Raw genomic sequence first — 20,515 nt, 5'->3', positions numbered from 1 at the left:
GCAGGCTTCCATTCAATATCGTCAAGTTCCAAGAGCAGGAGTGACCTCAGCAACACATGGCTTCACCCACTGAGGTGTCACTGAGGATCAGCCAGACGGAAGAGACACGGAGAGCAAGGTATGGGGGAGTCCCTGCCCTCCCCGGGCTGCAGTTCTCTGGGAGCCTCCGTGTGTTCACCAGCCTGGAGGTTCCCTGGCTCGCTCTTTCCAGATCTTCACCTGGTTCCATGTGGGGGTCTTTTCTTTCAACCTGATTCATTTCTCCAGAAAGGAACCCTCCAGCTTCAAACCCAGGGTTAAAATGCAGCATGTGAGAGTGAGGGTGAGGGTGAGGGTGAGGGTGAGGGTGAGGGGTTCAGCCTTCCTTTCACAGATTTTCATTGTTTTCAGCCTCACACCTCACCCCTACCGCGTCTCTTAGTGTCCCCGAGCCCTGGGCTTTGCCCATGTCTCCAGGAGTAAACTTCCAGTGTGGGAGACGTTATAGGCCTGGCTGGTGGCGTGTGTGGATGGGGCTCCCCGCAGACTCCCTCCCGGTGTCCACTTCAGATCCCTGCATCACACCCCACTCTGTCTCAGAGTCCTGACCTCCCCCAGAGCTCTGGGAGGCGGGCTCTGTGCTCAGAGGGGTCCACTCAGCTCGCACGTTGTGGTTTCCTCCACCCTCTTCCGCCAGCTTTCCATCTTCTAAACATGGCTTCAGTTTTCTTGGTCGCTAATGTTTCTCTGCCGTTTTCTCTGTTATGCGTTCAGACCTTTTAAAAATCCCTTGATTATCCTGTATTGGGGTCTGGAAGGCAGAGGGGAGATCGTAGGCCTTAGTTTGCCCTCTTTAAGCAGAAGTGTCCCACTAGTTTATAAGATTAAGGATGGGCACCAGTGGCCTTGGGCAGAAGGGAGAAACGGGAGACTCAGGAGAGGAAAAGCCAGACCGAGGCTTTCGCGTCATCTTTATTAACCGGCAGCACACACTTTGGCCATGAGAGGCGGGCTGACAGCGCTGCTGGAACACTCCTGGTGGCGGCCCTCTTCTCCCAAGCTCCACAGTTTGGCCTTGTACAGAGTGATGCCGCTGTAGACCGTGAAGTGGTTCAGCCTGCGGTCTTCGCGTTCCGGGCTGACCTAGAGGGGAGGATGCGGGCGGCAGAATGAAGCTGTGGGAAGGGGGAGGGACCTGGACTTGACTGTGGCCCCGGTCTCCTGATGTGCGGCCCCTGGTGCCTTTCCTTGCTAAAGCCTGTTTGTGAAATGAAAGTGACATTTGCATCAAAAGACTTGCCGGATGGTGTGAGAATAACCTTTGCAGAGTCGCTGCACTGCCTTTCCCACGGCCTGTGGTGGAGGCTTGTGAACTGTTTCCCCGGCTGGCAGGGAAGCTGCATGAGGGTAAATGCTGCGTCTGTGTCCCCAGCACCTGGAGCAGTGTCCAGCACACACCTGGGACTCAGTACGTATCTGCTGTTGTTGAAGTGCTTACACAGGGAACTGAGTACAAGTGAGCCCCCTCACGTGTAAACCTCACCGTGCAATTAGCTTCAAGGATACACTTCAGCAAACGTCACCAGGAGACCAGAGGCTGAGGGGTATTCACTGAGTGTGGCTTCCCGAGATTCCCAGTATTGGGGTTGGGGTTCTCTGCCTGTGCGGGGCGAGGTCCTGCTAGGGGGCAGGAACCCTAAGTTAAGTTGGGGCTAAGCAAGACTCTTCTGCCTCCAGTTACATCACCCTGAAAGTCCAGCTTAATTACCTCTTATGGTCGCACAGTCCCTGGGACCAACATTTTCTGCGTGTGCTTCGTTTTCTTTGCTCCTAGTGCCGTTTGATGGCACTGTCCCCAGGTTTATAGTGACGAACAGGTTTGGTATATTTCCAGATCCTCTGCAACTCCACCGTGATGAGTGATCTGGGGTCCCAGGCAGTCAGTTATCTGCAGTGGGATTCAGGACGGTCTGAGCAGGGCAGGGCCGTCCAAGCCGGTCTCCCGTCTCCTTCCTGTCACAGCTGGTGGGTTGCCATGAGATGCGCTGGTCACAGATACTGCATTTCCACGTGCACACTTCGTACCTGTGGGAGCCAGGCCTTTTCTCTTTGAGAAAATAGAGAGTAGTGTGCTACTTCTTTGTGCTTTATAACATTCTTCTAAATTGCTTAATTATCTAAATTGGATGATTTATTTATTCTAGTTTTTTTGATAGAATTGACACGCAACACTGTGTAAATGTAATGTGTACAGCATAATGATTTGACTAAGATCATGAAATTATTATAACAATTTTAGTGAACATTAATCATCTCATATAGATGCAAAGTTAAATAGAAAAAAATTTCCCTTGTGATGAGAACTCTTAGGATTTACTCTCAACAACTTCCATATCTAACATATAGCAGTGTTAGTTTCATATGTATCACATTGTATAATACAACCCTGATACTTATTTCTTAAACTGAAGTATAGTTTCTTTTAAATTCAAGTATAGTTGGTTTACAATGTTGTGTTAGTTTCTAGTGTACAGCAGGGTGATTCAAATATATATATAAGTACGTGTGTGTGTGTGTGTGTGTGTGTGTGTGTGTGTGTGTATATATATATATATATATATATATATATAAATATATATATTCTTCTTCAGAGAACAAAGTTCCCTTACTCTACAGTAGGATCTTGTTTTGTTTTTTTAAAAAAAATCTATTTTATATATATTAGCGTCTAACTGTTCATTGCAAGCCCCTAATTTATCTGTCTCCCCACTTTCCTCTTTGGTAACCATAAGTTTGTTTCTATGTCTCTGAGGCTGTTTCTTTTTTGTAAATAAGTTCATTTGTATCATTTTTAGCTCTCACATATAAGTAATATCATATTTGTCTTTATCTGACTTACTTTACTTGGATGATAATCTCTAGGTCCATCCATCTGGCTGCAAATGGCATTATTTTATTTTTTGTAGCTGAGTAATATTCCATGTGTGTATAAACCACATCTTTATTTATCTGTCGACTGGCATTTACGTTGCTTCCATATCTTGGCTATTATAAAAAGTGCTGCTATGAACATTGGGGTGCATGTATCTTTTCAAATTAGAGTCTCCTCCAGATACATGCCCAGGAGTGGGATTGCTGGATCATGTAGTAACTCTGTAGGCCTCACTTGCTTCAGCAATGACCTCCCTTAGAGTAGGGCACACAGTCAAGGGCAATGGAGCCTAACTGATCCCAGCCTTCAGGGCTTCAGCTGGGAGCAGACCCCACCCCCGACAGGGTGGTGACAGCTGTGGAGCAGAGAGGAAGCCCTACCTTGCATCCTGCACAGGCTCTAGATGTTAACACCAGCCACAGCTCTTATCAGGGGGATAATGGCCAGCACACCCCAGGGAAAGATGTGGTTGGCATCCATACCAAAACCAGCCCCCACACCAAAAACACTGGATCCACTCAGTCTACACAGGGATCCTCCCACATAAAAACACTGCCCCCAGACCACAGTACTGGTCTCCTAGATTCGCAGACTGAAAAGTAAAGTGAAAGGGCAGAGAAACTACTCCCAATTAAAGAACAAGCTGAATCCCTGAAAGAACAAATAATGAAACAGAGCTCTCCGGTCTACCAAAGCCTGAGCCCAAACAGGAGGGAATAAGCCCAGGAAGTGACTTCACCCACCAGTGCATGGGCAACAACCCCAGAGTCTCTGGACCATGACCCCCCTACCAGCAAGCTACCTCTAATGGTGGGGCTCCCTGGGGTTCTGGAGTCACCCATTGTGACCTGGTGCCAACAAACAGCAGCCAGCAGCCTCCACACAAGGCAGGGCCTGGCAACCAGTTGGACCAGGGGCCAACCAAGCCTACCCGAGGACTCACACAGCCTTACACAGCATGCAGCCCTTAGCGGGTGGACCCCTAGAGTACATAGCTTGGGTGATGAGAGGGGAGTGTGCTGCTGAGATGCATAGGACATCAGAGGGCCACTTCTCCAAGGCAGGGAAACATAACTAACCTACCAGATACATCAAAATACAAATAGCAATACAACAGGCAAGAGACGAACGTATTCCAGATGAAGGAACAAGCTAAAACCTGAGAAGAACTAAGGGAAGTAAAAACAAACAGCGGGACTTAATCACACTTAAAAGCTTCTGCACATAAACTAAAAGAAAAGATAACCTATGGGGGGGGGGAATAATTGCAAATAAAAATGATGCAGCTGACCAAGGCTTAATCTCCAAAATGTACAAACAGCTCATACGACTCAATAACAGTAACAACAAAACCCCCAAACAATCCAATCAAACAGTGGGCAGGGGAGCAAAATAGACATTTATCCAAAGCAGACATACAGATGGTCACCAGGCTCATGAAAAGATGTTCAACATTGCTAATTATCAGAGAAATGCAAATCAAAACTACACTGAGGTATCACCTCACACCAGTCAGAATGGCTAACGTCAAATGGTCTACAAATAGTCAATGCTGGAGAGGGTATGAGAAAGGGGAACCCTCTTCCACTGCTGGTGGGAATGTAAATTGGTGCAGCCATCATGGAAAACCGTGTGGAGGTTTCTTTAAAAACTAAAAACAGAGCTACCACATGATCCAGCAATCCCTCTCCTGGGGATGCATCCAAAAGGACAAAAACTTCAATTCGAAAAGATACGTGAACCCCAGTGTTCATAGCAGCACTATTTGCAATAGCCAAGATGTAGAAACAACCCGAGGGCCCAGCAACAGACGCCTGGCTAAAGAAGATGTGGTACATGTATATGATGAAACATTCAAAAGGAATGAAAGATGCCATTTGCAACAAGATGGGTGTCCCTAGAGAGCAGTATTCTTAGTCAAGTAAGTCAGAGAAAGACAAATACTACAGACATCACTTACACGTGGAATCTAAAAAGTAATACAAATGAGTCTATATATGAAGTAGAAACAGACTCACACACATAGAAGCCAAGTTTATGGATACCAAAGGGGAAAGGGAGGCAGGAAGGGATAAATTAGGAGTTTGGGATTCGCAGACACAAACTACTATACACAAAATAGATAAGCAGCAAGGATTTTCTGTATAGCACAGGATTATATTCAATATCTTACAATAACCCGTAATGAATATGATTGGAAAAAATAACTGAAGCTCTGTGCTGTACACCTGGAACTAACTGGAACTAACACAACATTGTAAATCAACTACTCGTCAATTTATTAAAAAGTTAACACACAAAAAACGATCGCATTTCCCAGGCTTCTTGCACTTAGTGGTTCCCTTCTGATCAACGTGGGAGGCACTGTACTATCATAACCATTTTGCAGAGGAGGGGACAGAACTTAGACACACGGCTCAGACCACCCTACTAACGCCTGGAAGAGCAAACTCTGTCATCAACAAGCTTTGCTTAATCCACTCCTAGCCCAGCATTCATCATGTGCCAGACACTGCCCTAAGCACCTTACAAAACATCTTATTTAATCCTCAGAAAAATCTTACAAGTGCTGTAATGTCTCCTTTCTACTAGGAGAAAACTTAGTCACAAAAGAGCTCAGTCACTTACCAGGCTCACACACCTGGTACGTCGTGGCCAGAGTTCAAGCCCAGGCTCCAAACCCTGCCCTCTTAGCCACCAGCTGGATTTCCTCTGAGCTCCTAGGTGAAGGAGCCACATTTACCAAGGGCTCAGAGGCCCATCCAATTTCTTGGCTTTCAGCCTGTGTCTCTGGGTATTTCTTCCTTGGTCCCTGGGCGGCATGGTGAATAAGATTTAGGAACCTGGCCGGGAGATGAGACATGAGTTATGAAGGAGGCAGGCTTTGGGACCAACGGGAGATCCTGTGCCCCTGACTCTGCCACGTCCTCCCTTCGAGGGAGAGCACCGGCCTCAGAGCCCGCAGCACAGGTGTCTGGTTCCTCCACTCATCTCTCCACAAACATTTGTTGAGCACAAACTCTGTGGCAGGCACTGTTTGAGCCCTGGAGGTAGAGCAGAGTGAGACAGACATGGTCCCTGCTCTCCTGGAGGTGTGGTCCAGGTGAGAGGACAGGGGACATAATATTCAAGTAGAAAAACAAACCTGATGGTGGTAGACAGCGATGCAAACTCTAAAGAGGTGGGGTAGACAAAGGGGCAGGTGGAGGCAGGGCTGGATTCTCAGCATGGTGAGGGGAGGACTCTCTGGATGCCATGCAGGAGCTAATCCTGAGAGAGGCAGACAAAAAGCCCCCACAGGCAGCAAGAGCAAATGTCCCGGGGCACGAGCGAGTTTGGGCAATGGGGCTGCACAGAGAGGGTGAGGAGCTGGGCTGTAAGAAGTGAGCTCAAGTCCTTCTGAGTTGAAATAAGTATGGCTGCCAACACCAGGTATATTTGGAACTCCTCGGCTTAAGGGCTTCGTTCCATTTTCAATCCACCCTATCAAGTCTCGATTTGAGAGAGGCAGTCTGACAAGGGGAAGAAGCTGGCTTGTAGTCAGCCATTCCTGGCCCTTCCACTACTAGCTTGACAGGTGGTTTAACTTCTCTGGGCCTCACTTTGCTCATCTGTCAAATGGAAGGAAAAGATGCCTGAGAATGGAACGAAGGAATGTGAATGAAGGACCTGGCACTGGGCTGAGCTTGTCCTGAATATAAGGCGGCTGGTGATGAACTCCTGCCTGGTGTTCAAGACCCTCACCCCCTGCAATTTTCCTTATTGCTGCGAGGCCCCAGCTCCTACCCTTCAACTCTAGCCGGGCCGGTGTCTTCATTCAGGTAACAACCCACTTCCTTGGACTGAGCTCTGTTAGTCTGTTCACTTGTCTGTACGATGCTAGGAGGTCCTCCCTCCTCCTGCCCACCCCCCACTTCCCACCCTGTCCTCTTACATAAATCCTACCTCCTTCTCTATCAAACTCCACTCTAAGAAGGTAGAGGGGGAGGAGGAGAGCTTGCCAGAAGGATCAGGCTTCCCATCAACTATCTCCACTCCCTCACTCCCAGACATGGCCCCCGTCCGCCCGTGCATCACAGCCATGCCAAACGACTCCCAGTGCTTGGGCCATGCCGGTGCCTCTCACTTCTGTGCTTTCCCATATAACTCGGAATGTCCTTCCCCATTCTGCTACACCTGCCGTGCTCCACCTCGCCCTGACATCGCCTCCTCCAGGAAGACTTCCCAGAACTCCACTGCCTGACTGGGGCATCTGTCTTCCACGTTGCTGCCATCCCAAGCCTGCTTCCTGTTCACCTGTGTATTTGCTTGTCTGTCTCCTTGACTGTAGTGTGAGCTCCCCAGCCCCACCCTAGTGACGATCACGTGGTAACGATGAAAATAACATGTCCTCGTCACCAGGCACCAGATACTGTTCTAAGCACTTGCCGTGTTCTGTTTAATCCTCACAATGTCCCTAAGAGATAGGCTCCGAGAGGTTGAAAGACTTGCCCAAGTCACAGAGCCAGATTTGAACTCAGTCAGTAGGATCCCAGAACCTGTGCTTGTAACAGCTAAGCGTTGGATGGATGAATGAGCACAACGTCAGGGCCATTAGGAACCTGTTTTTTGCCTGGACGGTGAATAAACTGGCAGTTCGTTTGACTGCGTCAGCCTCTTGTGAGCTTCATTCCTATGAGTCCAGTTTTCAGACGATCAGAGGACTGAGCTTTCCCCAAGGAGACACGACCCTGAGAGGTCTCCCAGCCAGCTGCCCCTCTGTGCTCTGTCTCAGTGGCATTCTCAGTCCTGGACTTACCACCTGCAGGTTCCTCCAGGTTATCATGCCAGGACACGGGCTTTCTGGTGATTGTGTGAACTAGAGGGAAACAGCATCACAGGCTCACATTAAAAAACTCTCTTCCTGGCCTCTCTAAGACCCGCCCGAGGCCAGACACCCATTTCCTGAGTGTCTCTCACATGTCAGGCATCGTGCTGGGCGCTAAGGAATAGGACCTTCAAGGACCTCACAATCGGAGAGGCACTGTCCTGTCCCGTGGCACCAGCCATCTCAGAAGACATTTTATTCCATATCCCCCATGTGATAGTAACCCTTTCTTAACCCTAAAAGTGCCTTAGGAACTTTATTTATTAAATTATTTTGAATTGTGGTGAAGTATGTATGACATAGAATTTACCATCTGAATCCTTTTTAAGTATACAGTTCAGTAGTGTGCATCATATTCACGTTGAATGAAAGCAGTTGCCAGGATGTTTCTATGCCTAAAATCAACAACTCCCCGTTGTCACTTCCTGCCTTGTCCTTGGCAGCCACTGTTTTCCTTTGTCTGTGAAGTTGACTACCCTACATACTTCATATAATTTAATTTAACATTAAAAGAGAAAAAAGTAGGCCTGGCCTAAAGGGAGAGGGCCGCCACAGCGTTAGGAAGCACCTAAACACTGACTCCAGAGGCTGTGCTCTTCCCTGCGGTGTACTCCGTCCCCCCCTCCCTCCCTCCCTCCACCCACCCATCCACCCCCCCACCTCCCCATTCCCCCATCCATCATCCACCCACCCATCCATCCACCCACCCATCTATCCATCCATGCAGGATAGTGTGTTCGTGTGTGTTTAGGTCTGGGGACACAGTTAGAACGTGTCAGTTGGGCTGTCATGTCTGCAGTTTCCTGAGCCCAGCAAGTGACTTCATGACTTCTTGCTTTTAGCTCCTGCTGTTCCTCCTCCTTAGCCTGGAAGGCTCCTTCCCCTGTAGTCTGTCTGGGGAACACCTACCCAATGTTTTCAATGAAATCACATGTAATGTTTCAAAAACCTTTCTGGACTCTACAGCCTCTAGTCTAATTTTCCTTTGTGCCATGTTCTACCCCAAATCTGTAGTCCTAGAATACTTTACTAAGCTTATTTGAATATAAATCAGTTCCTTGAGAACAAGAAATCTAAGTAGTCCGTCTCTGAATTGTCCTGTCGGCCACAATGTGTATACGTATGTAGGCTTTTGGTGAATGTTTGCTGGCTGAACGGCCTTCCCACTAGACGGCACTGTGACTTCCTTCTGCTTACATTATTACGGAAACCCTTACATCATGCAGAAATGCAGATTTCATCACACCCGGCTGAGCTAGAGTAGCACCTTTGTTACTTACCTGGGTCACTTTGCCTAGAAAGAATCAAACAGCCTCCTGAAGTCTTCAGTACCTTCCTAAGGATGAGAAGAACAGGAACTATCAATTAGCTGAGGAGCCGCACGGTTAGCTTTGGGAAAACTAGCAAGACAGAATTTGTCCTCTGCCACATTGAGCCTTCTTTAGCTTGGGCCAGTGGTGCTGCAGCCCCAGCTCTACACAGGGCTAGAGGTAGGGCTAGGTGGAGGCTCAGGAGAAAGAGGGATGGAATTTCTTTCACTTCCCTCCACTCCAGCTCCACATTATTCTGTCTTCCAGTTGCCTTGGACCTGGGCTCTGAACATACTACAGCCCAGCCCAGCTCAGTCAGGCCAGCCCAGTGGCTCCCTAGAGCTAGTTCCTGCTTACCTTGGGTTCTTGCAGGCCATCAGGGGACTTCTAAACTCCACAACTATGCACTGGGAAATACTGGAGAGTGAAAAACATAGTGGCCCTGGCCCTCTAGCTTCTCATCCAGCATCCGACGTTGCAGATTCTTCTTGAAATCTCTGGGTACTCTCTCAGTTAGGATCAAGTGCAGAGACCCAGCTAGCAGGGAAATCAACTAGAAAATAGAGTGAAAAATAAAATAGCATTCACATTGGCATGAACTTGAATTATCGAGGGATTAAACAAAATACCCCCAGGTTCTCTCACTAACCAACCAGAAGAATGTCCACAAGCTGATAAAGCACCCTGTGATTCTCTCCCTCATCTTGCCTTTAAAAACTCCTCCCCGAAAGCCATCGAGGAGTTTGGATCTTGTGAATATTCTCCTTGCTTGGCGCCATGTTGGGTGCCCTGCTGTAAACACTGTACTTTCCTTCACCACAACCAGGCATCGTTAGATTGGCTTTGCTGTAAGAAGACCCAAGTTAGGTTCAGTAACAAACTTGTAGTAGGGAAGAACAAATCTGACACCACATTGGGTCTGTTTCTTTTACTTTAACCTTTGTATTCTACTGCTTTTGCTCTAAGTTAAGAACGTTGCCTATTGGCTGCAATATATAGACAGCCAATTGTCACGGCTCTGACCTTTAAAAGTATAACACTTTTCCATTCATAGAGAGATTAGAAGTTGCAGAACAGAGAATTTACATCAACACTATGAACTGATCTACATGGACAGCTACAAGAACAAAGGATTCTGACACCAAGAAGTTTGTTAGAACCAACCCCATCCCTTCTCTTTTAGTATTAAAGAAGCCTGAATTCTGACTTGCATAAGACAGTTCTTTGGGACACTAGTCCACCATCTTCTAGGTCTGCTGACTTTCTGAATGAAGTCACATTCCTTGCACCAACAACTTGTCTCTTGGTTTATTGGCCTGTCATGCAGTGAGCACTACAAGCTTGGACTCAGTAACAAATTGACACATATGATGAATAGTAGTAGGATACGACTGCAAGTCCTGTGTACACTGAATGGGTGATAGGGAAATATCAAGAACTTTGTCAAGAAGTTTGACAATATGGATGAATAGGATGTATATCTTCTGTGAAGATATACATTCCTAGACATGCAAAAAAGAAAAATGATGGCTTTATATGTATTTAAAAGTGGAATTTGTAACATCCCACAATATGCATTCCAGGCCCAGATGGTTTTTCAAACATGTAATGAAGAAAATACCAATACTACATTGTTTCAGAAAACAGAAGTGGAGGGAACATTTTCCAACTCATTTAATATGATCGACATTATATTGATACTAAAACCAGACAAAATATTACAAAAAGGAACATTTCCCAGTTCATTTTATGAGGTCAGCATTACCTTGACACTGAAACAAGTCAGATCATTAAAAAAGGAAATCTAAAGGTAAATATCCTTCATGAATATAGATGCAAAACTTCTTAACTCAGTATTAGAAAATAATATCCAGTAATATATTAAAAGAATAATACACCATGACCAAATGAAGTTTGTCAGATGCAAGGGTGAATGAAGGTTTGGAAATACTATTTCACCATATTAATGAGTAAAAGAGAAAAGCCATATGACCCCCTGTGTACATTTGGCAAATGGGGAGGAACGTAAAAGGGGAGAGCGGCTGCCTTCTTTATGGGAGATCCTTGCACCTCCCTCCTGGCACCATAACTCGTCAGACCCATAGTTCCAAATTAGAGATTCTTGATAAGCATTCGTATTTAAAAAACAAAACAAAACAAAACAAAAACTTTTTATGGTGAGACATCATACTATGCAGAAAAGTGCTCTTCTCCGAAATGTATAGCTCACCCTGATTTATCACAGAGTACACATTTGTCACCATCACAAAAGCCAAGAAGTAGAATATTGATAACATGCCAGAAGCCTCTCTCATGTCCATTCCCAAACACTATTTTCTCCGTTCTCTGAACGGTAACAGCTGTCCTGACTCCTAACACTAAAGACTCCTTGGCTGATTTTTCACATTCTATAAATGGAATCCTATGGTATGCATGCTTTCTTTTTGCTTCTTTTGCTCAACATTTTGTTTGTGAAATCCATCTATGCTGTTGCATATAGACATGGTTTTATTACTTTTTATTACTGTGGTGTTCCCTTTTGTGATGATACCACATTTTAATCACTAACTTTACTACTAATGAGCATTGGATTGTTTCACTAGACTATTAAAACAATGCAGTATGAACATTGTTGTAGATGTCCCTTGGTGCACACGGGCAAACATTTTGTTGGATATATACTTAGTGGAACTGACAGATTATAGGGAATGCCTACGGTTCAGTTTCTGTAGATGGTATCAAAATGTTTTCCATAATAGTGGAACTGATTTACTCTACTACTAGGGTTCGACTGCTCCACTACTTTGCCAGCTCTTGGCATTGTTTGTCTTTATTACAGCCATTCTGTAATTTAGTGTTTAGTGGCATCTCATTATGCTGTTAAATTTGCATTTTCGGTTGACTAGTGAGATTGACCAACTTTTTTGGATGTTTATTAGTCACTCAGAAACTCTTTTGTGAAGTGACTGTTCCAAATTTTTCTATTTTTCTTCTGGATTACTTGTCTTTTCTTTATCAATTTGTTGGAGTTCTCCATATATTAATGATGTAAGCCGTTTGAGAGTTGTACGTGCTGCAAATTAATTTTCCCACTGTATGACTTTGTCTTTTTAGTCTTAGTGTCTTTTTGATAACTTAAAACACACTTAAGAGTGTATTTTTAAAATTACATACGATCAAATGTATTAGTCTTTCCTTTTCTGATTCGTGCCTTCTAAATGCCACATGAGACATTTTCCTAATTTGATATTGTGAAATATTTTTTACATTACCTTCTTGATCAAAGTAGTCCAAAAAGATGAAGCAAGCCACAATTTAAAATGTTGTAGTATCAAAAAGAGCCAAAAGAAACAGAAAAAATTAACTTCAAAAATATTTTATTTAATGCAATATATTCAAATGATCATTTCAATATTTCATTCTAAAAACTATGGAGACATTTTATAGTGTTGTCATACAAGTGCTTAAAATCTAGCACAAATGTGACACTTAATAGAACATCTGAAGTGGTTAATAGCCAAGCACAACCAGGACACATTTTCTAGAGAGGTTATGTTTTCACCCTTTCATTTTAGGTCTATGTTGCACCTGAAGTTGATTTTTGAGTGTACTATGAGGTAGGAATCCAGCTTAATTTTGTTCCCTTATGAGTATCCAATTGACCCCAACCAGCTTATTGAAAAGACAGTCCTATCCTCACTTTTCTTCTAGGAGACTTTTGTCTTAAATCAAGTGTTCATACATGTATGAATCTCTTTCTGGACTCGATGCCATGCCATTTGTCTGTCTGTCTATGTTTGCATCAGTACTGCACTATCTTCACTACTGTAATTTTTGTAATAAGTTCTGACATCTGATAGGGAAATCGTTCCTACAAGTTCTTGGCTCTTCTTGGCCCTTGGTCAAGTTTCCCCAAAAGTATCTGCTAGGATTTTGATCAGCATCTGAAGAGGATGGATAAGATGAGGATGAAGGAAAAGTATAGTTAGTGGTAAGATACCCAGGATCTGGTCGTGGCTGAAAACGCCATCATAGAAAAGAGGAACTGCGCTTACCTTCAGGCTGAATGTTGTTTGGCTATCATCTTGAATTCTCTCGGTCCACCAGGTAAGGCCTCTGGGACTCCACAATCCTGGCAATTCTGAACGGCACCAGAGCCGTCCTAGTAGCAGGGATACTGTCTCTCCAGGATGAGATTTGTGAATCACCAGGTCTTGTTGGGAGTGGCTGGAGTCCTGGCCAGACTAGAGTCCAAGGGACTAGAAACGAGGGCGAGGAGGAGGAGTAGGGGCACCGTTAAAGGGATGATAGGAAAGGGGAGCCAGATGATTGGGGCAGCGAGTGGATGGTCTGCGAGGAGCAGAGAAAGAGCTGAGCGTGGAATTCCTTAAGGTACGGTGGCAGGAAGGGACGGCACCACTCAGAGAAGGGAAATGGGTAGGGCGCAAGGGTGCAAGAGGTGGGCGGGGCTGGGGAGCAGGCTGCCGGTTAAAAGACTGAGAAGCCAGGGGAGGAAGGTGGGTTGAACGATGAGAGCGAGAAGGAACAGAAGGAGGAGGTGGAGGCCGGGGATGAGATGCAGAAATTCGAGGTAGCTTTCTTGACATTTTTTCCAAAGGCAAGTCTCTAGTTCCTCATCTTGTGAAAATGAGAAACTGGCAGAAACTCACACATGCTTCGGCAGTTATTCACATACAACCGCTCGCATCACCGCATGTCAAAATGCCCATTATGAAGTGTACATACCTCTCCCTTTGCAGCCAATGAGAAGGCCCCACCAACCAGAGCCATGATCCCGGTTTCTAGGTTGAAAAATGGTCATGGGACATGGCAAAGAGAAGAAATGGAGTCTAATAGTATTCCCTGTTTTTGGGCTAACAAATAGTTTTGCCCCTCAGGAGGCAGCATTGATCAAAGAGCTAGGATAGAGTGGGGGTTGGGACCTAGGAGAACGGCTCTGAAGCAGGAATGGCCAGAGTAAGTCAGTGAGAAGTCAGTGCCCCCACCTATTGAACTTACTACATTTTCTAAAGCCCTTTCACATCATTTATATCACTCCATGAGAATGAGTAATCAGAGAAAAGACATTATGTCCGTTTTACCAATATGGCTACTGAAGACCAGACAGGGAACTATCTAGACAGGCAGTGAGTGAAAAAGCAGGTACAACTAGAACTTTTATTTATTTATTTATTTTTAGAGGAGGTACCGAGGATTGAACCCAGGACCTGGGGCATGCTAAGCATGTGCTCTACCACTTGAGCTATCCCCACCCCCGTATTTTCAGTTTTTTTAAGGAATCTCCATACTGTTTTCCATAATGGCTACACCAAACTATATTCCCACCAAGAGTGTAGGAGGGTTCCCTTTTCTCCATATCCTCTCTAGCATTTATCATCTATGGAGATTTTAATGATGGCCATTCTATCTGGTGTGAGGTGATACCTCACTGTAGTTTTGATTTGCATTTCTCTGATAATTAGCAACACTGAGCATTTTTTCACATGCCTATTGGCCATTTGTATGTTTTCGTTGGAGAAATATTTGTTTAGGTCTTCTGCCCATTTTTCAATTGTGTTCTTGATTTTTTTGTTATTGAGTTGTATGAGCTGTTTGTATATGCTGGAAATTAAGCCCTTGCCAATTGCATCATTTGCAAATATTTACCCCCTTGGAGATCTTAGTCCCCCAGTAGGGAGTGTTTCCACCGGTGGACAAAACAATGGTCCCACTGAATTGCAAGATGAGTCATCAATTTGGCTAGTTGGGCTCCTTACACCACTGAACCAACAGGCACAGTAAGGAGCCAATCTACTGGCTGCAGTGATAGATTCTAATTACTAAAGGAAATTGGGGGATACTTCTGCACAACTGAAGCAAGGAGAACTCTGCTTAAAACTCACAGGATTCTCCTGGGGGCAATTCTTAGTAATTCCATGCCTGATAATAAAGGTTCATGCAAAACTATAGGCACCGAAAAATAGGCAGGATGACTGATGACTGGGACCCTTCAGTAATGAAAGTTTGGGTTACTCAAGTAGGCAAATCATCCAGAAAAACCAAAGTTCTGGCCGAGGACAAGGAATGGAAGATTGAAGAAGAAAGCCATAGATATTAAATATCACATCATGGCCAACTACAGAAACAAGGACTATAGTCATCTGCATATTTTCTCTCTGCGTATAATATACAGATGTTTATGTGTACCTAATAATCATTCTCTTCTTATTAACATTTAAAATCATTTTATGCACATATTGTCAGAAGTTAACTTTATAATGTTTTGAGGTAACAGAATGTTCAATGAGATTATGGTTGAGTTTGAGAGTAATTACTGTAACCCATCAGCTTCCCTGTAAGCAGAGATGTATCTTTACGCATTTAACAGTAAGAGTTTTTTAACTATATTGACAAAAGTTTAAAAATTTACTGATCATGAGTATGATATTTTGAGGAGAGCATCCAAAGTACGTTAGTTCATATGCAGAGACGTGAATTTAATTTTATGATCTAGTGTAAATTATCTTATAGATTAGGTCTCTGATTCTTTTTCATCACAAGGCTGTTTGCTCTGAAACTGGTCATGTGCTCCTGCAGGTCTGTTCCTTTAAACACAGCAACTACATTTCCTCTGCTTTCACCTCCTTCCCAACATCCCCCTAAAAGAGACACTGGTTACTTTGTAATTCAGTTCATCTAAAGTACATAAGGTAGTTGTCACTTTGCACAGTGGTTCAGGACCAGAAAAATGACCTGCTTGCTGCAATCATGCAAAATAATCTGATAAATTTTGACAAACTACATTATTAAATGTGTTGTCAGGGGTTGCCAGGAGCTTCCATGCCCTCTTCAGCCTGCCACCCTCCCAGCACCTTGATGTGTTCACTCACCTGGAAGCTCTCCAAACCCTGCACTCTAGAGGTTTTATGGAGATTTCACTATGTAGGCATGACTGATCAAATCATTGGCCATGGGTGACTAACCCAGTCTCACGCCCTTCCTCCCTGGAGGTTAGGGGGGAGGGCTGAAAGCTGCAAGTTTCTAATCGAGGCTTGGTCTTCCTGGGGAGCAGCCCCCATCCTGAAGCTATCCAGGGGCTGCTAAGAGCTGCCTGGTTAGAACCAAAGACCCTCCTACAACCGCTATCACTTAGGAAATTACAGAGGAGTTAGGAGCTCTGTGTCAGGAACCAGGACAAATCCATGACATCACAGGTCACCCCTTGGTGACTGACCATGGATACCTTTTAGCAAAAGGACTTTAACAGTTATGAGATACCAGCACACATCTAGATTCCCACGTAGTCATTCCTAATTCATCTAGTTCATCATTGCATTGTATGAAAATGTCTCCCAGGTTTGCAGGCTTCCATTCAATATCGTCAAGTTCCAAGAGCAGGAGTGACCTCAGCAACACATGGCTTCACCCACTGAGGTGTCACTGAGGATCAGCCAGACGGAAGAGACACGGAGAGCAAGGTATGGGGGAGTCCCTGCCCTCCCCGGGCTGCAGTTCTCTGGGAGCCTCCGTGTGTTCACCAGCCTGGAGGTTCCCTGGCTCGCTCTTTCCAGATCTTCACCTGGTTCCATGTGGGGGTCTTTTCTTTCAACCTGATTCATTTCTCCAGAAAGGAACCCTCCAGCTTCAAACCCAGGGTTAAAATGCAGCATGTGAGAGTGAGGGTGAGGGTGAGGGTGAGGGTGAGGGGTTCAGCCTTCCTTTCACAGATTTTCATTGTTTTCAGCCTCACACCTCACCCCTACCGCGTCTCTTAGTGTCCCCGAGCCCTGGGCTTTGCCCATGTCTCCAGGAGTAAACTTCCAGTGTGGGAGACATTATAGGCCTGGCTGGTGGCGTGTGTGGATGGGGCTCCCCGCAGACTCCCTCCCGGTGTCCACTTCAGATCCCTGCATCACACCCCACTCTGTCTCAGAGTCCTGACCTCCCCCAGAGCTCTGGGAGGCGGGCTCTGTGCTCAGAGGGGTCCACTCAGCTCGCACGTTGTGGTTTCCTCCACCCTCTTCCGCCAGCTTTCCATCTTCTAAACATGGCTTCAGTTTTCTTGGTCGCTAATGTTTCTCTGCCGTTTTCTCTGTTATGGGTTCAGACCTTTTAAAAATCCCTTGATTATCCTGTATTGGGGTCTGGAAGGCAGAGGGGAGATCGTAGGCCTTAGTTTGCCCTCTTTAAGCAGAAGTGTCCCACTAGTTTATAAGATTAAGGATGGGCACCAGTGGCCTTGGGCAGAAGGGAGAAACGGGAGACTCAGGAGAGGAAAAGCCAGACCGAGGCTTTCGCGTCATCTTTATTAACCGGCAGCACACACTTTGGCCATGACAGGCGGGCTGACAGCGCTGCTGGAACACTCCTGGTGGCGGCCCTCTTCTCCCAAGCTCCACAGTTTGGCCTTGTACAGAGTGATGCCGCTGTAGACCGTGAAGTGGTTCAGCCTGCGGTCTTCGCGTTCCGGGCTGACCTAGAGGGGAGGATGCGGGCGGCAGAATGAAGCTGTGGGAAGGGGGAGGGACCTGGACTTGACTGTGGCCCCGGTCTCCTGATGTGCGGCCCCTGGTGCCTTTCCTTGCTAAAGCCTGTTTGTGAAATGAAAGTGACATTTGCATCAAAAGACTTGCCGGATGGTGTGAGAATAACCTTTGCAGAGTCGCTGCACTGCCTTTCCCACGGCCTGTGGTGGAGGCTTGTGAACTGTTTCCCCGACTGGCAGGGAAGCTGCATGAGGGTAAATGCTGCGTCTGTGTCCCCAGCACCTGGAGCAGTGTCCAGCACACACCTGGGACTCAGTACGTATCTGCTGTTGTTGAAGTGCTTACACAGGGAACTGAGTACAAGTGAGCCCCCTCACGTGTAAACCTCACCGTGCAATTAGCTTCAAGGATACACTTCAGCAAACGTCACCAGGAGACCAGAGGCTGAGGGGTATTCACTGAGTGTGGCTTCCCGAGATTCCCAGTATTGGGGTTGGGGTTCTCTGCCTGTGCGGGGCGAGGTCCTGCTAGGGGGCAGGAACCCTAAGTTAAGTTGGGGCTAAGCAAGACTCTTCTGCCTCCAGTTACATCACCCTGAAAGTCCAGCTTAATTACCTCTTATGGTCGCACAGTCCCTGGGACCAACATTTTCTGCGTGTGCTTCGTTTTCTTTGCTCCTAGTGCCGTTTGATGGCACTGTCCCCAGGTTTATAGTGACGAACAGGTTTGGTATATTTCCAGATCCTCTGCAACTCCACCGTGATGAGTGATCTGGGGTCCCAGGCAGTCAGTTATCTGCAGTGGGATTCAGGACGGTCTGAGCAGGGCAGGGCCGTCCAAGCCGGTCTCCCGTCTCCTTCCTGTCACAGCTGGTGGGTTGCCATGAGATGCGCTGGTCACAGATACTGCATTTCCACGTGCACACTTCGTACCTGTGGGAGCCAGGCCTTTTCTCTTTGAGAAAATAGAGAGTAGTGTGCTACTTCTTTGTGCTTTATAACATTCTTCTAAATTGCTTAATTATCTAAATTGGATGATTTATTTATTCTAGTTTTTTTGATAGAATTGACACGCAACACTGTGTAAATGTAATGTGTACAGCATAATGATTTGACTAAGATCATGAAATTATTATAACAATTTTAGTGAACATTAATCATCTCATATAGATGCAAAGTTAAATAGAAAAAAATTTCCCTTGTGATGAGAACTCTTAGGATTTACTCTCAACAACTTCCATATGTAACATATACCAGTGTTAGTTACATATATATCACATTGTATAATACAACCCTGATACTTATTTCTTAAACTGAAGTATAGTTTCTTTTAAATTCAAGTATAGTTGGTTTACAATGTTGTGTTAGTTTCTAGTGTACAGCAGGGTGATTCAAATATATATATAAGTACGTGTGTGTGTGTGTGTGTGTGTGTGTGTGTGTGTGTGTATATATATATATATATATATATATATATAAATATATATATTCTTCTTCAGAGAACAAAGTTCCCTTACTCTACAGTAGGATCTTGTTTTGTTTTTTTAAAAAAAATCTATTTTATATATATTAGCGTCTAACTGTTCATTGCAAGCCCCTAATTTATCTGTCTCCCCACTTTCCTCTTTGGTAACCATAAGTTTGTTTCTATGTCTCTGAGGCTGTTTCTTTTTTGTAAATAAGTTCATTTGTATCATTTTTAGCTCTCACATATAAGTAATATCATATTTGTCTTTATCTGACTTACTTTACTTGGATGATAATCTCTAGGTCCATCCATCTGGCTGCAAATGGCATTATTTTATTTTTTGTAGCTGAGTAATATTCCATGTGTGTATAAACCACATCTTTATTTATCTGTCGACTGGCATTTACGTTGCTTCCATATCTTGGCTATTATAAAAAGTGCTGCTATGAACATTGGGGTGCATGTATCTTTTCAAATTAGAGTCTCCTCCAGATACATGCCCAGGAGTGGGATTGCTGGATCATGTAGTAACTCTGTAGGCCTCACTTGCTTCAGCAATGACCTCCCTTAGAGTAGGGCACACAGTCAAGGGCAATGGAGCCTAACTGATCCCAGCCTTCAGGGCTTCAGCTGGGAGCAGACCCCACCCCCGACAGGGTGGTGACAGCTGTGGAGCAGAGAGGAAGCCCTACCTTGCATCCTGCACAGGCTCTAGATGTTAACACCAGCCACAGCTCTTATCAGGGGGATAATGGCCAGCACACCCCAGGGAAAGATGTGGTTGGCATCCATACCAAAACCAGCCCCCACACCAAAAACACTGGATCCACTCAGTCTACACAGGGATCCTCCCACATAAAAACACTGCCCCCAGACCACAGTACTGGTCTCCTAGATTCGCAGACTGAAAAGTAAAGTGAAAGGGCAGAGAAACTACTCCCAATTAAAGAACAAGCTGAATCCCTGAAAGAACAAATAATGAAACAGAGCTCTCCGGTCTACCAAAGCCTGAGCCCAAACAGGAGGGAATAAGCCCAGGAAGTGACTTCACCCACCAGTGCATGGGCAACAACCCCAGAGTCTCTGGACCATGACCCCCCTACCAGCAAGCTACCTCTAATGGTGGGGCTCCCTGGGGTTCTGGAGTCACCCATTGTGACCTGGTGCCAACAAACAGCAGCCAGCAGCCTCCACACAAGGCAGGGCCTGGCAACCAGTTGGACCAGGGGCCAACCAAGCCTACCCGAGGACTCACACAGCCTTACACAGCATGCAGCCCTTAGCGGGTGGACCCCTAGAGTACATAGCTTGGGTGATGAGAGGGGAGTGTGCTGCTGAGATGCATAGGACATCAGAGGGCCACTTCTCCAAGGCAGGGAAACATAACTAACCTACCAGATACATCAAAATACAAATAGCAATACAACAGGCAAGAGACGAACGTATTCCAGATGAAGGAACAAGCTAAAACCTG

The 20,515-nt window shown here is 45.5% G+C and overlaps 1 long non-coding RNA gene across 3 annotated transcripts in view; it reads left to right on the top strand.

The window, feature by feature from the left end:
• The window catches only part of LOC140700684 (uncharacterized), a 98,752-nt gene continuing 78,237 nt past the window's right edge, over positions 1-20,515 (top strand). For 2 of the 3 annotated variants that reach the window (XR_012079206.1, XR_012079208.1), the window contains exons 1-2: positions 1-118; positions 16,445-16,566. This is a non-coding gene — a long non-coding RNA (uncharacterized lncRNA). Of the gene's footprint in view, positions 119-13,882; positions 14,066-16,444; positions 16,567-20,515 lie in introns of those variants that run through there. The other variant, XR_012079207.1, reaches the window with a different exon arrangement.

This window comes from Vicugna pacos, chromosome 13 (genome assembly GCF_048564905.1).
Source record: "Vicugna pacos chromosome 13, VicPac4, whole genome shotgun sequence".
NCBI classification, from domain to species: Eukaryota; Metazoa; Chordata; class Mammalia; order Artiodactyla; family Camelidae; genus Vicugna; species Vicugna pacos.
Note: the sequence above shows the minus strand (reverse complement) of the source record. Positions and strands in the feature narration are given on the sequence as shown.